Below are 14,355 nucleotides of genomic sequence, written 5' to 3'. Positions count from 1 at the left end.
GCGTGCACCTTTTGTTCCTACCTGTAAGGTTAAGAGAGAGGCAGTGAGACAAAAGTACAAAGTGAACTAAAATATCCTCAGGCAAGGGGGTGTACGAGGAGGGGAGGGGGGTGTTTGGGGTTATTTTTAGTTCTTAACGACCCTTAACGTTCACTGCTGGACGTATCACCGGGATGTTTAATGTGCCGTGACTTATGTGGCGTTGACATCGTGCCACACACTGCACAGGTGGCTAACACGTTCACCGACAGGAAAACAACCTGTGGCACGTCTTTAGCTTCGGGGGACGAAGCGGCGGGCGAAGCGTGAGAGGCGTCGGGGTCAATTGCTCGGAGGGCACACATGTCGTTAGCGGTTCGTCGCGGATTAAACACAAAACAAACGGAAACACCGAGACAACGCAAGTGAAGCCGCGGAGCTAGCTTGTTGTAGCGCGTAACTAGCAGCTGTTCGCTAAATCCCTCACCGGTCGCTGTAACGGTTCATCATCTCGTACTTACCCCGCTTGTGGACGTCAAATCGGTCCTCACACACAACTTCGGCCGGTGTCGTCTACCGGTGCTGCCTCATTACAGCGCCGCCGGTACCGAAAAGGTGAGCTGAACTGCGGGGGTGTTGTTTGTGTTTTTTCCTCTCTCAAGATTCCGACCGTTAGCCGTCCGACCGAGCGACGCTCCCACCGTCTGTCAGTCAGTCAGTCAGTGTGCCGAGCCGGCTGTGCGCTCCGCCGCCATCTTGGTTGTGATGGGAATCCGCCGTCCCCGGCCGCGCGCGCAGATACACACACATACACAGACTCTCTCTCTCTCTCTCGCTCTCTCTCTCTCTCTCACACACACACACACACACACACACACACCCTCGTCTCTCTGGGTGGCAGCTTCTCATCACAGCCAGCCTCTCCCAGCAGGACGGATCATATATAATCTACCTGATGCTGACACAATTAAATCAACTCAATATTATCATTCATACTTTTTTTTTTTAATAAAACTGACCTAATTTCTGGTCGTGATTAAAGAAGTAACTCCACTTCATTGCATAATACAGATTATTATAAACGAACAGTGGTAAAACCCCTTTTGTTTGCATCCTGTCTTCCATTTGTAAATCCTCTTGTAAATCTGTCAGAATTTGCTGTTAATCCCATAATAACCGTCTCCTCTGTTGTCCTACGGAATTCCACAAGGGCCAAAATAATATAAATTAAATGCAGACAATAAATGAATGCACTAATGACACCACCAACATGTAAACCAACATGTATTTTATCTAATTAGTTTGCAGTTCATCAGCACTAATGATTTAAATCTTTGTTGCACTTTTTCCTGATTCCTAATATCTGTATTTTTTTTTCCAAAAGTCTGCTCATAAGTGGATTTTTTTTTTTTTTCCACTGCCACCATTTCAGTCCCATGTCATCATGTGTGCTCTAAACCTGACCAGTACCACATCCAGTGGGTAGTGGTTTGTGCTACATTTCAATTCAGCAAAACTCAGAGCGACATGCAAAGAAAAAAACGCTTGTACCAGCAACATCACAAATTAAGACAGACCAACACAGGCAAATGGAAAATATGCTCTACTATCTCTGTGTCAACCAGTGGGCCTACGCCGGTGTGGCAAAATGGACGCCTAGTACCTCTGAAGGTGCATTCGTATTGCACACAAACCAAATTCACGCCTTGTGTTAGTTGCATGGATTTGCTTCACTAACTACACGGCTAGCAGCATATGAATCAAGCACACATGTGCTTGTGTGCTCGTGCTCTGCTGTGTTTGTACGCACCTTTAGACTTTAAGGTGTCAGAGGTTTGTGCTCCCAAGAGAACAAAAACCTGCAGCTTTATTATAATAAGTCTGCATTAACGTCATTCGCAGTCGCTCCTCCTGTTCCGTTCCTTTCAGTGTGAACACACCTGAAGTGGACTGCTACCAAATTCAGCAAGCTTAAGTGGCTGTTCAGGATCAGGTTTAGCGTAGACTCCTGACAACATGAAGTACTGTGGATGCTGCTGCTCAGCCGTCAGTGCTTTAGAGCTTCATCATGCAAATTTTAAAATGCATTTGGAAAATTCAGCCTTGTGTGCAAAGTCACTCACGTCCAGTTGACTGTCAATAGATCAGTGCATGGGAACTTGATTTGTAAACAAGTATAATAATGTGGTCAAATTGGATATTCCACACGAAGACAATCATACAAAGGAAACACAGTTTCAAAAAAGCGTTTGCACCAAAGCATTTTGGCTTAGAGTTCCCTCTGTGAGAAATGGATCATAGGAGGTTGAGAAGGGGAAATGGGTGTGAGATATTTTTCTACCTGACACTGTAGATCAATAACGAATGTCAAAAAGATCATTACTGAGGGGGAACTGCATTTTCATCTCCAGGAGTATGGTTTTGGATTGCGCCCAGATACTCCCACTCAAAAACAAAAAAAACATGCTTTGTGACTTCTGAAGCTGTGCCATGTTGGAAATGTGTTGGCTCACCTCTTCTTGTTGGCTCTGGTGTTTCAGGATGCACTGCAGAAGAAAACCACGTCTGACCGTGTTTGTGTCAAACAGAGAAAATATTAGAAAGAACTTGAAGTTCACGTTTCAAGTTTTCCAACAATGAGAAAAAAATGCAAAAAAAGTCCGAAAGGCTTAACAGTGTGCAATGATGAGAAGTTCTTTGCTGATTGTCTTAAATAATTACGTTTTAATCACTGAAATGCTTTAATTCAACCCTACGATGCACCAAATTTGACACAATCATATCACATATAAGAACGAAGAGAAGTTAGACCCAACATATTAAAGTCATTTTGCAAAGGATGAAAGAAAAATGTGCTGGAAACAAGAAGAGCAAGGGTATGAAATCCCATCTCTGGTTGAGAGCCCCACGAGGCTTCGTAAAATCCTCTCGCCTCAGGATAGAAGTCAAAACATCAAAATTACAAAATAACAGTGAAACATCAGACCCAGCAAGGAGAGAACTGGAACAAAAATAGATGCATAAATCACAAGAAACAGCAGCAATAGAAGTAACAATAATTGTGATGGTGATGATGATGGCACATCAAAGCGAGGGTGTGTGTGTGTGTGTGTGTGTGTGTGTGTGTGTGTGTGTGTGTGCGTGCGTGTGTGTGTTATTATAGCAATTTTCTCATCAGATTTGAGACTGTCCTTGAAGAGAGTTTATGTGGGAGCATGAAAATAAATATTCTATGTTTCATTTGTGTTTATCTGTTTTTTGGTCCTCAGCAGAGAAAAATCCATCTTTTTAGCTGCTGAATGTGTCTTTCTGCTGGCTGGTGCTGAGCTGCTGCAGCCGCACTCAGTGGGTTTATCAGAGCTTTGTTGTTGCCCACTACAAGAGGCTGAAAACGCTGAAGAGTTGGTGATAATTCTCTGTGGGTTCATCATTGTGTGCATGGCCATGTGTGGAGAAGAAAGAGTGTAAACGAGGTGACTAATCGCAGCGTTGCAGTCAGCAGAAAGACATTAAACTGCCGCTTTAAACCTGGATTCCTGTGGAAGCCCAAACGCTCAATGTTACATAAATAAATAAGACATTATAAAATAACTTACACGACTGTCTGTCTGTCTAAGTGTCTGCTTGTCCAAGACTTTGTGAGTTACACAAAGAAATAATCAAACGACCATTTTCAAAATAAAAACCTCTCAGATGAAATGTAGCTGATGTGCCGTAAACTCTGTTACTGTGAAAAGAACCTGGATGAAGCGACATTTCATAATATGAAGTTAAGGTTTAAAAAAGTATTTGTTCCACAGTTTCATAGTTGTAGTTCATATTTTGTCTCCATTTATTCTTGATTAGTTCTTTCATAGTGTCGTATTCATGTCATATTGAACTCACGTTGAAACTTAAGCCATTTAATTTATAGTTAATAGAGAATGTTAACATTTGGAGCTTTAAATGTCTCGCCGGAGAAGCTGGCTTGTTTGTGCAACCTGTAGAGCGTTTTGATTTGGGATGAATGAGTCGTTGATATACTGCAGTAATCAGAAATGAGAAAGTGCTTAGTGCCCTCTGCCTGCTCTCTGTGGACGTGAACTGAAAGGGAAAAACCCCAGCGATCTCAGAAAGCACCTGAACTACCCACATGACTGTGTGAGGGATGTCTGACAGCAGTCTGAAAAGCAGTTTGCCAGCAGGCCGTTAGCACGGCGAGTGCAACTCGTGCAACTGCTGCTGTGGAGGCAAAGCCTTGAACATGTTTTGTTCAGTCAGGTCGAGCTAATGCCTGCGTTTAAGGTCTGCTGGACCCAAAATTCAAAATCTTCACACGCTTTCACGAACGGTTTGCTTTCATATGATTTGAGGCTTGTTTTGGTTTCTTTTCACACTCAGTTGAGGTGGATGAAACACAGTGAAGATGTTCGCACATAGCGCATGTGGCCTGTGATTAGCCGGTCAGAGGGCTCGCTCGCCTTGCCCTCGGTGCATGATGGGATTGGCTCTAACTCCTCGTGTGCGAATGGAAAACTAATGGACGAATGATGCAAACTGACACATCCTCCAAACAGCATCCAACTCCGATGTGCACTGAATTATTCCACTGATTGTAAGTGACACTTCACTTATAGGTTGTTTGCTCATTTTTCCAGATGAATAAATTCGACTCCACTTTGTGTTGAATGGCAGAATATATGATGAAACTGGCTGAAACAGCTTGGCTCTGAGTAGGTGTGAGGTTTGCTCGTGTCGGTGGGGGTGGAGGCTGGCAGCTTATTCCCACACAGTCATGCAAACTCGTAAATCCTTGAAATGAACATTTCCCTGTTTTCTCAGAAGTTAGATGAACCAAAGCTGCCAAACACATCTTATGATTGAATTTAAAAATGTACATACAATAGGTGAAGCAGTTAAAGCAGCAGCTCAACCATTGTTTGGTCTTGCTTATTCTTACTTTTTGTCTACTTATTTATCATTTTCTTGCTGTTTTTCTTACTATTACAGTTTCGGCTTTGCGGTTGTAACACTGCAGATTTGCCCACTGTGGGATTAATAAAGGATTTTTTTAATCTCTCATCTTAAACTGGTCAAAAAGCGCACATGTGAAGTTTGGCTGGTTTTTGGAGACGGGCTGCCTACACAGCATCTGACGCCTCTTCTCAGACTCTCACTCGCTCGACTACATATTTAAAGCTGTTTTGGTTTGTTTTGCACAGACAGAACAAACTCAGTGACTTCAAAGCTGCAGCTGCATTCTGAAGCTGCATAATGATTATTTTAATGTTTCCAGACTGGCTTCAAAACACGTCTTCATTGTTAAAATGTGTTCAGATTTACAGTATATCACCATATGTGGCCCTTTTCTTCAAAAATGAACACAAATGTGCTTATTTTCTCTCTAACCTTCATGACTCCGACACACCCAGAACGGCAGTCCATTAACTGTTGTTTTATCGTTTTTGTCTTGGACAGTTCAACTCTGTGGTGTCACAGCTTTCAGTGACTGCTCATTATTGTCATCTTTATGAATTATTTATCATTCATGATAAAAATCTCAGTTTATTGCCTCAAATTTCCTTAGATTTACTACTTTAGATTCCTTTAATGAGCCTTAAATTAGGAGATTTGAGACTTAATCATAAGAACAGACTGATGAGCATAAACATCATTTGGCATTTTAGTCATTTCAGGATTAAATTCAGTTGTTTCATCCCTGAAAGTAGTTTATTCTGTGCCTTTTTAACCTTAATCCCAATAAAAAAAAACATTCATTTAACTCTAAAGTTAAAAGGTTGTGTTTCCTTTCTTCCTGAGATTATTTAATATCCCATAATACTACGAAATAATTTGTGATGAGGCCATTGTAATGCACTTTCTCATCTTTCTGTGGTCAATGATTGTAACATTGGAAGACTTTTCTTTGGCTTTTTAACAAATGACAGTAAAAAACAGATAAATGACACACATGCACAGAGCTAATCACAGGTGAAACACTTGGACGTTGTTGTTTCTTACTCAGTTTAAATGGCTTTGTCATGTCTCACTGCTGCCATCTTCTGTGTAATGCAGCCAAACACAGCTCTGTCAAGCTCAGCTCTGCATGCAGTGGTTTTATGTTGGAGACCATCTGAAATCCAATCAGTGATGAAAAGCCATTGATCGGGCGGCTGCAGCCACATGCAGCAGCAGTCTGCTTTTGGGAATCTTTTCCGCATCTGTAAATTTCAGAAAGCTTCCATGTTGCTGCAGCTGATTCGCTGAAACACCTCACATTATTGATCCAAAGTCAGCATCGTGGGTAATTAGCCTCTGACTTTCCATTGTAAAATAGTGTTATTTTAAGGTTGAAATGTGCCACCTGGGGGCCGTAATCATCGTCTCTGCTCTCCTCCAGTTTCATAGCTTCAGCCTGACGATTACAACAAGTCATCAGCTAACAGATGGGAGACACCCGCCTGCTGCTGCGATACAACATAGTTAATGGTTTTAGTGGCGATTAACAGCTTGTGGCCTGTGTTAGACACGTTGATGACTGCAGTGTGTTTCACTGGCACAGCAGGACTTCAGGCCTGTGTCCGCAGGTTTTCATCACATCCTAATCTACTGTATTATAGCAAGAAAAAAAAAAAGAGTTGCCAACCTGTAAAAGGGTCAATTCAACAAAAGGTCCTTCATTCAGAAAAATGATGAGATCAAATCTAAATTCAAACATAATCAATATTCAGATTCTCAGCTACTTCCCCGTAGTGGAAGTCTCTTACTGCAGAGAACTTGTTACAGCGGAGGAGGAAGTGGATCTCTGTCTCCACCTCCGCTGTCAAGCGGTGTCCACATGTACGTTTGTCTCTGGGCAGCCATGTTTGTCTGTGTCTTCCTGTTTCTGCTGACAGCTGGTGGTCACTGAGCCTGTACCTGGTCAGGATCCATCTCTGCTTCATGTTTCTGACAGACTGGAGATATTCAGCCAATTCATATTCTCTGTTTAGAGTCAGATAACAGTTTATTCTACTTTGGGTTTTTGTTTCAAAAACTGTAGGGAACTGTAGGGTGGCCAGTTCAAGACCAGCATGGACAACTGAATGTGGACTGGTAGCCGGAGAGGCTCCAGACCTCCTGAGCCCTGCCGATGTGCCCTTGAGCGAACAGCAAACCTCTAACTGCTCACTTCTTCAAAGATTTTACGGGTTGTAACTAATATAAAGCATTTCTAAGTTGTAACCAATGGATCAATTAATGATTAATAAAGTGTCAAATAATGCTTTACTTCTGCCTTACTTCTGTTCATCCTCCAGCATGATACATGTTTTGTCTTTTAAGCTCATTATTTGATCAGGAAAACTTTATTCCAGTTTATTAATATTTGCAACATTGGACATTAACCATCATAACATTTCTAACTGCAGACCTGACGACCCGTGAGTCTTTATTAGGGCATTATAACGGCTTTATATAATAGAATATAATAAATATTACAACCTGGCAACCCAAACACTGTTCTGATTAAAAACATTACAGATTTATAAAGCAATACTAAATCATTTATTCAAGATTAACAAAGGCTTTAGTTACAACATAGAAACACAAAAGGTGCCTCATTAGAAAGGAGTACTTTCCTGATTCTCTCATCACTGTATTTGAACAATGTGTCTTTCTTTTGGGGGACAAGCCTTTCCAGTGTCCCTTAAATCACAAAATTTATCAGATCTAACTGTTGATGAAATGACTGATCTTTACTGATCAGGTCACCGTGACGTGGGGGCACCTGGCTGTTGTAGGCATCCCTAAAAAGAGCGAGGATAATTAAAGCTTTGTTGACATCTGGTTTCATCAGAGGAAATGCTGCTAATGTTTGCTACGAGCTAAAACCCCTCTGTCTCCAAGCTCAATGAGATCAATTGCACACAGACATTAGCTCCTGCAGCGGCAGTGATGGTGAAGCTGTGCCAACAGATGCTGAGAGCTGAGAGGAAGTCGAGATTAGAGGCAGTGATAATAAATAGTTCCCTGATGCCCTCTAACAAAAAGGAACCTCTGCTCTGTAAAGCATTTCTCTATAACCCAGAACTGCATTCATTTTTCCATTTTTTTTCTTTAGATTTCAGAGCCTAATATTAACAGTGTTTAATTTTTCATCTTCATCCTCTTTTCCAACATTCTACAATAAGCATGTTGGAAAAGAGGATGAAGAACAGCATCCAGTCATAGTTTTACTTTATGATTATCATTCTTTCAAGACCAGCAGCCTTAGGAATTGCATCCATATTGCCACTAATCAGTAGTAGTAGCAGGCATGCAGAAGATACACACACACACACACACACACACACACACACACACACACACACACACACACACACACACACACACTATGTTCTCATTTGGAAAGTCTGTGTAACTAGGTCTAAAATTAAAACCCCTTACCGTTCCAACAGCCCACCTGTGGGCTGTGGGAGAATTTATTGTTCTTCCGATCTATTAATAAAAAACTCTATGTTCATGTTTATGCTCATATTATACATCATTAGAAAGCTAAAATTCTTAAATCGTGAATCAATTGATGGAAACCATTTCAAGACACAATCACCACAGGAAGTATAACAATAATAGTAGACACACAACTGCTTTTAAAACTGACACCTCCTTCTCTTCTTACATGTGTAGATCGAGCCAGTCATAACCGATTTTACAGATGACTGATGCTTCAAATAGCCAATGAAAATCTGAAAACACTGATATGCCCCTTCAGTCATTATTTACAACTGGATCACCTGAAATCAAGTCATTTAGTGTTTATAGGGATATTACACACAGTTTAAAGTGATAAATACAGTAAAGGGCTTCAATATAAAAATATATAGCCAAAATATAGGTATAGATACCTCAAGTAGGAATTTAGATGGCCAACATTTAGATTTCATGAATAGAAATATAGATATTTATGTAGACAAATATATAGTAAACTGGAGGACACCTAGATAACCATAAAACTAAAAATATTCTATTTCTGTGGTACTGTTATCATTTTTTATTGAACTTGGACTAAGCTAAGGCTTCATTCTGTGGTCCAGTTGTGTTTTCCACCTAATAAGTCCCAGATACAGTCATCTGCAAGCTTCTGTTTGCAAAAAAAATTATTCAGGCATACCAGAGCTTGTTTGCTGAACAGGACTGAGACCCCCAACCCCCCCCCAACAATAAAATAATGAGGCTGGAAAGCTTTACAGAGTTGATTAAGGGAGCTTTACGAATGCTAATCTAACCAGATTTTAAACAGAATTTTACTTCATGGAACAACTGGGCATACTGGTCAAACCCCAGTGTGCATTATGGCCCATTGTGGTAATGTGCTTGTCACTGGGACCCACACTTCCACTGTAAGACAAGCTGTGTGCACAGGCACAGAGTTACTGGAATTTCTCCTCTCTGCTATTGATTTTCGGTGGGGTTTGCAAATGTTTACATGACTAGCAAGAGACATTCAAGCTTTTTCAAATGATCCCCTCCCCTGCTCTCTCCTCTGTGCATTAGAGGCCAGGAGACAGGCAGGATGTGAGCAGGACGATAAGCTGCAGAGAGATGGAAAGGCTGTCAGGGATTCTCTGATGGTCAGTCCGTCACTGTCCTGTAACCTGCATGCAGAGAAAGCTGCTGGAGCTCCTCTTGCTTTAATGTTCGAACAGTGGTCAAATTAAAATCAGTGCAACCAAAATCACACATAGGATATGATGTCATGCTTCATGTAAGAGCTCCCAAAAGTACACGATTAAGTCCACAGTTAATCAATACTCAGCCTGCGGTCTGCAAAACAGCACAGCAAACCACGCAGCTGCTCTTCTGGTCTGCATCTTCTAATGGTAGTCGGCTCAAGTATAATCAGGAAAGACCTGGTCAGACCACCACTTCTCCATGGAGGCCGCTGTGACGTCCAGTACTTCTCCTGGTGAAGTTGGTTGTAGTCAAAGTTTGCATGGTGGCTCATTCATTCGCTTGAGGAGCTTTGTTCTTGATATGTAACGCAGAGCACCAAATACTGCAAGATGACCAAGACAGACCATCACTCATGTCATTGAGGGGGTGGCTTTTGTTTGAATTTACAGACAAAAATAAAAGAAATAGTCGCATAGGATTTATAGGAAAACATTGTTTTAAAAAACATACCTTCGCACTAACACTCCCACAGGTTTAACTCATTAAAAATGCATATATAATTTTATATTTTTGCAACAAAAATGATCAACACAAAAAAATAAATTGAATTATTTATAGAAAATTGTTGAGGTCTGTCCATCAACTGTTCTTAAGATTGTGACGTATGCAAAAATATACTGCCTCATGAAACAGCACAATTAGAAAAATGGGACGAGTTAAAAGACACAGATGAAGGGTGTGAATAAAAAGCGTATCATTTCCATCTCATTGGAAGTTTGCTGCTGCATGTTCTGTTTGCAGCTCCTTCTAAATCCAGCCTGCTTGTCTCCACAAAGTGTGATAAATTTTGCTTGCTAGCTAACATACATTATGTTTCACGTTTAAATCAGCCACACCACTCACACCTCTCAGGATTACTACAAACTTTAGCAGCAGAGCAAAGAAATTCAGCATGGAAACTTCCCCAAAACAGGAAAAATAAGCTAACTGTGATGTACCAGTGCACCTTCAATTACATGCACCATTTGCAGCGTCTGTTTCAGCAGCTTTGAAAGTAGAAATATTTTGCCTGACAAATCACAGGCATCAACTCTGAATCCTGTGCAGCTGTTTCTCAGCGGGCTTTGACCTCTCACCTCTGACCCCCCCTCCCCTCACCCTCAGGAGGGGTGACAGGAAAAGGAACTTCCTTTCTGGAATCAATACAGTGTCACATTATTACACTGTCGGTCAGAATTAAAGGATTTACTCTGAAGAAGGTGGTCGACTTGCCAGCTTGGGAGGATCCTGAAACTTAAGTTAAAGGGTCACTTTGGAGAATACACATTTACATGATTTTAGATTATAAATAGATTAAATTTTTTTGATAGCCCTTTTTGTAGAGATTGCACATATATATAGCTGATTTTGTATTTTGCTTACTCTCTTCTACATCTCTTTTTATTTCCTGCTACTATTGCTGCTGTCTGTAACACCCTAATTTTCCTATAGGGGATTACTAAAGTTATATCTTATCTTATCTTATCTTATCTTATCTTATCTTATCTTATCTTATCTTATAAAATTGATGCTCTCCTCTTTGTTCAGTATGTATAGAACTGGAGCCAAAAGCACAATTCATAATTTTTACGTTCTTGTTTGGAAGCAATCAAGATTGAGCATGTTGATTGTTGAGCAGGCAAAGCCAGGCTAGCTGTTTCCCCTGTTTACAGTCTTTATGCTAAGCTAAGCTAAGCTAAGCTAAGCTAAGCTAATCACCTCCTGTCTCTGCGAGTGGTATTGATCTTCACCCCAACCCTCAGCATAGGAGATAATAAATGATAAAACCCAACGTTTCCAAAGGATGATTAAGCTGCATAAGACACCTTGGGTTTGAATATTTCAGTCTGTGTGCACATCATAAAGCTTCAGTAAAAAGCTGGAACATCCTGACGGAGAACATATGTTATTTACATAAAATAAAGAGTGCGAGTCTTTAGGCGAAGCTGTGTTTTTAATATGAAGGGAGTGTGACGCTAACGAGGCGTAACGAGATTTCAGCTTTCTTGTGTGCTTGTGATTCAGTGACATGTGGCAGTAATGAGAAGTAACTATGTTATCTGGTTGGAGTTCCATCCTCTTCATCCTCTTAATATTGATTCAGATGCACTGCTGCGACGTCCTGTCAGGGCGTCTTTACATGATGAGCTGATGGAGTGTAAAACAGTGTTGACTCACATCCTGCTGTCCTGCCTGAAAAAAGGAAAAATAAGACGCTGCTTCCAGTCTCGGTCAGCATGAAGCGGAATTACAGAACAGTGCAAGTGTGCTTCCACCTGAAACAGTGTCCATGAGGCTGATCTCTCTTTTCATCAGTGAGTGTTTGCAGAATTGTGGGTTGTTTCTGTTAAATTGACAGTGGAAGGTTGCAAAAATATAGACGAGACAGCTTTGGAATTAAAGCATAGGTTCCATCTGTGTGCAGCGTCGTAGCTCAAAGCAGCTTCGCCCCGTCCTACCGGGTTTACATCCATCATGTAGATTAGACAGATTACTGAGTAATTCATAAACAGCAGTTCTTTAATACCTGTGGAAGTCAGTGTGAAGATTTAAGAACAGGAAAAGTGTGCTCTGATCCCAAAGAGCCTCCTTCTCTCGTCCCTCTCTCCGTCAGACGTGCACCATAGACTATATAAAATCATGCCACAGTCATTTTTAAAGTTTCTTGCAGTTTCAGCTGAACAGGATAGCACTCATGATACCCAACAGCAAAGCGCAAAACACCGTCAACATTTCAGACCAATGACCACGGCCACTGCAGGACAACGCAGACATATACAGGAGATGCATTTGTGTAAGCATATCCATATGTCAATGTGTATGTATGTGTGTGTGTGTGTGCTGAGTCCAGTGACTAGCCAGGCTTGGGTTACGCTCTTTCTAATGTGACGGAGAGGAGAAAGCTTCATGGGTGCACCTTGCTTGCGGGAAGCAGAGCGGCTGCAGGCATAAATAAATTTCCCCCGAGGAAAGTCGATACAGGAGCTCACATGTCCGCAGCAGATGAATATCCAAAACCGTCTGCGTCTTAATGGCCGCAAAGCAGTGTGCACACGATACACACAAACATGAGCCGCCTTTATATGTGCAAGAGGCACCCGAATCCTTCACTTAAGTAAAAGTAGCAGCACCACAGGAGAAGGGACATTCCTACAGTCTCGCAGACAAAGTTTTACTTGAAAGGACAGAAGAGAGAGTCTGCAGTAAAAGTACTCACTGGAAGTAAAGTTTCAGATTAGCTGTTGGCAACAAGGAGGGATGATTTTCAACTTTCTTCTCATGAGAAGGTCTAAAACTTCAGAGTAAAGAAGCATCCTGGTGCTTTTACTTTTAATACACACATGTAATTTATGTAAGTTTGCAGATGGATTAAACCTCCAGGTATTTCATTTCATGCCATCAAAGCATTACATTTAACTCAGACATGTAAAACTCGTAAAAATATTCTTGAATCTCAGTGTTCCGAAGACAGTTGTCGCAAAAGATGGAGCAACAGGAAACAGAGTTAACCGATCATAAGGGCAACAGAATAAATTATACAAAATTTAATACAGTCTTAATCCAGTAAGCCAGTAAGCATGGAGGTCAGAGCCAAAAAACATTGTTATTGTCTGATTTTTACAGTTATTAACTGTTCTTAAGTCAAACTTTTGTCTTCTTGTCCTCTGACTTCTTGCACTCTGTCTTGTTGCTGCAACGTGAATTTCCCCACTGTGGGATAAATAAAGTCTGTCTTATCTTAAACCTCAGTGGTGAAGTGTGAAGCCGAGCTAACTGTCCTGCTACTGCAAACACAAGGTCAAACTGGGCGAGAGGAAGCTGCTGGATCCGGAGTGAATGTCTGTCAAATATCTGACTTTAAACTAATGTCATGGTGGTATATAATGATAATATTAGGGAGGCTGTGAATCAGCAGGTGGAGCATGTCGTCTTCTGACTGGCGGCTCGATCCCGACCTCCACATGTTGAAGTGTCCTTGGGCAAGACACTGAATCCTGGTTGCATCTGGCATAAAAGCACACGCCAAATCAAATGTGAGGATCATAAAATCAGATATCTATGCTGTGCTGGGCGGTGCCAAGTTTACCAGCAGTCTGCTGTGGTGACAGCTGAAAGAAGAGAGAAATAACATTAGAAGAAGTAATAATGACACAACATTAAGAATTTAAAATACACAAATGAAGGCAAACGTCTGATCGCTCGGGCTGCTGCATGGACAAAATAAAGGTGGAGTATTTCTTTAAGAAAGATGCAGTGAGAGCCGGTGGTGTCTGAAGTGAGAGGTGCAGCACTGCTGTTGATCAGAGGAGTCTTCTGATACAGATCAATGGAAACAACCGAGACCAGTGGAGCCAGAGACTCCCTGCTGATTCAATTTACCATCTCTGTAATTCACATGATCGTACCGCCTGTTGGCCGACGCACACACGCACACACACACAGAGGCAATGGTAGGATGCTTCAAGGACGAATGCATTCACAGATTCACAGAAACGGTGGACAAAAGGCAGCACTTCTGTCATTTAGATTAATGAATAGAAGTCAGATACAAGTAAACCAGCACATAACAATTTATAATTAAGAGCGTCCAGTGTGGTAGTTAAATGTGGCCCTGGATCCAAACCACCTGAGACCCTGCAGACAGGTGAGTCTGGAATCAAGGGCTGTGTCCCATTTCTTAAAAATCCCTCCTCCTTTCCTTCG

At 41.4% G+C, this 14,355-nt stretch overlaps 1 protein-coding gene across 8 annotated transcripts in view; it reads right to left on the bottom strand.

The window, feature by feature from the left end:
- LOC139328981 (C-myc promoter-binding protein-like) overlaps nucleotides 1–722 on the bottom strand; it is a 63,338-nt gene extending 62,616 nt beyond the window's left edge. For all 8 annotated transcript variants that reach the window (XM_070959076.1, XM_070959085.1, XM_070959094.1 and 5 more), the window contains exon 1: nucleotides 501–722. The gene's annotated coding sequence lies outside the window, so the exon portion shown is untranslated. The remainder of the gene's footprint in view (nucleotides 1–500) is intronic.
- Between the last annotated feature and the right edge of the window lie 13,633 nt (nucleotides 723–14,355).

The sequence above is a fragment of the Chaetodon trifascialis genome, chromosome 1, assembly GCF_039877785.1.
Source record: "Chaetodon trifascialis isolate fChaTrf1 chromosome 1, fChaTrf1.hap1, whole genome shotgun sequence".
Classification (NCBI taxonomy): Eukaryota; Metazoa; Chordata; class Actinopteri; order Chaetodontiformes; family Chaetodontidae; genus Chaetodon; species Chaetodon trifascialis.
Note: the sequence above shows the minus strand (reverse complement) of the source record. Positions and strands in the feature narration are given on the sequence as shown.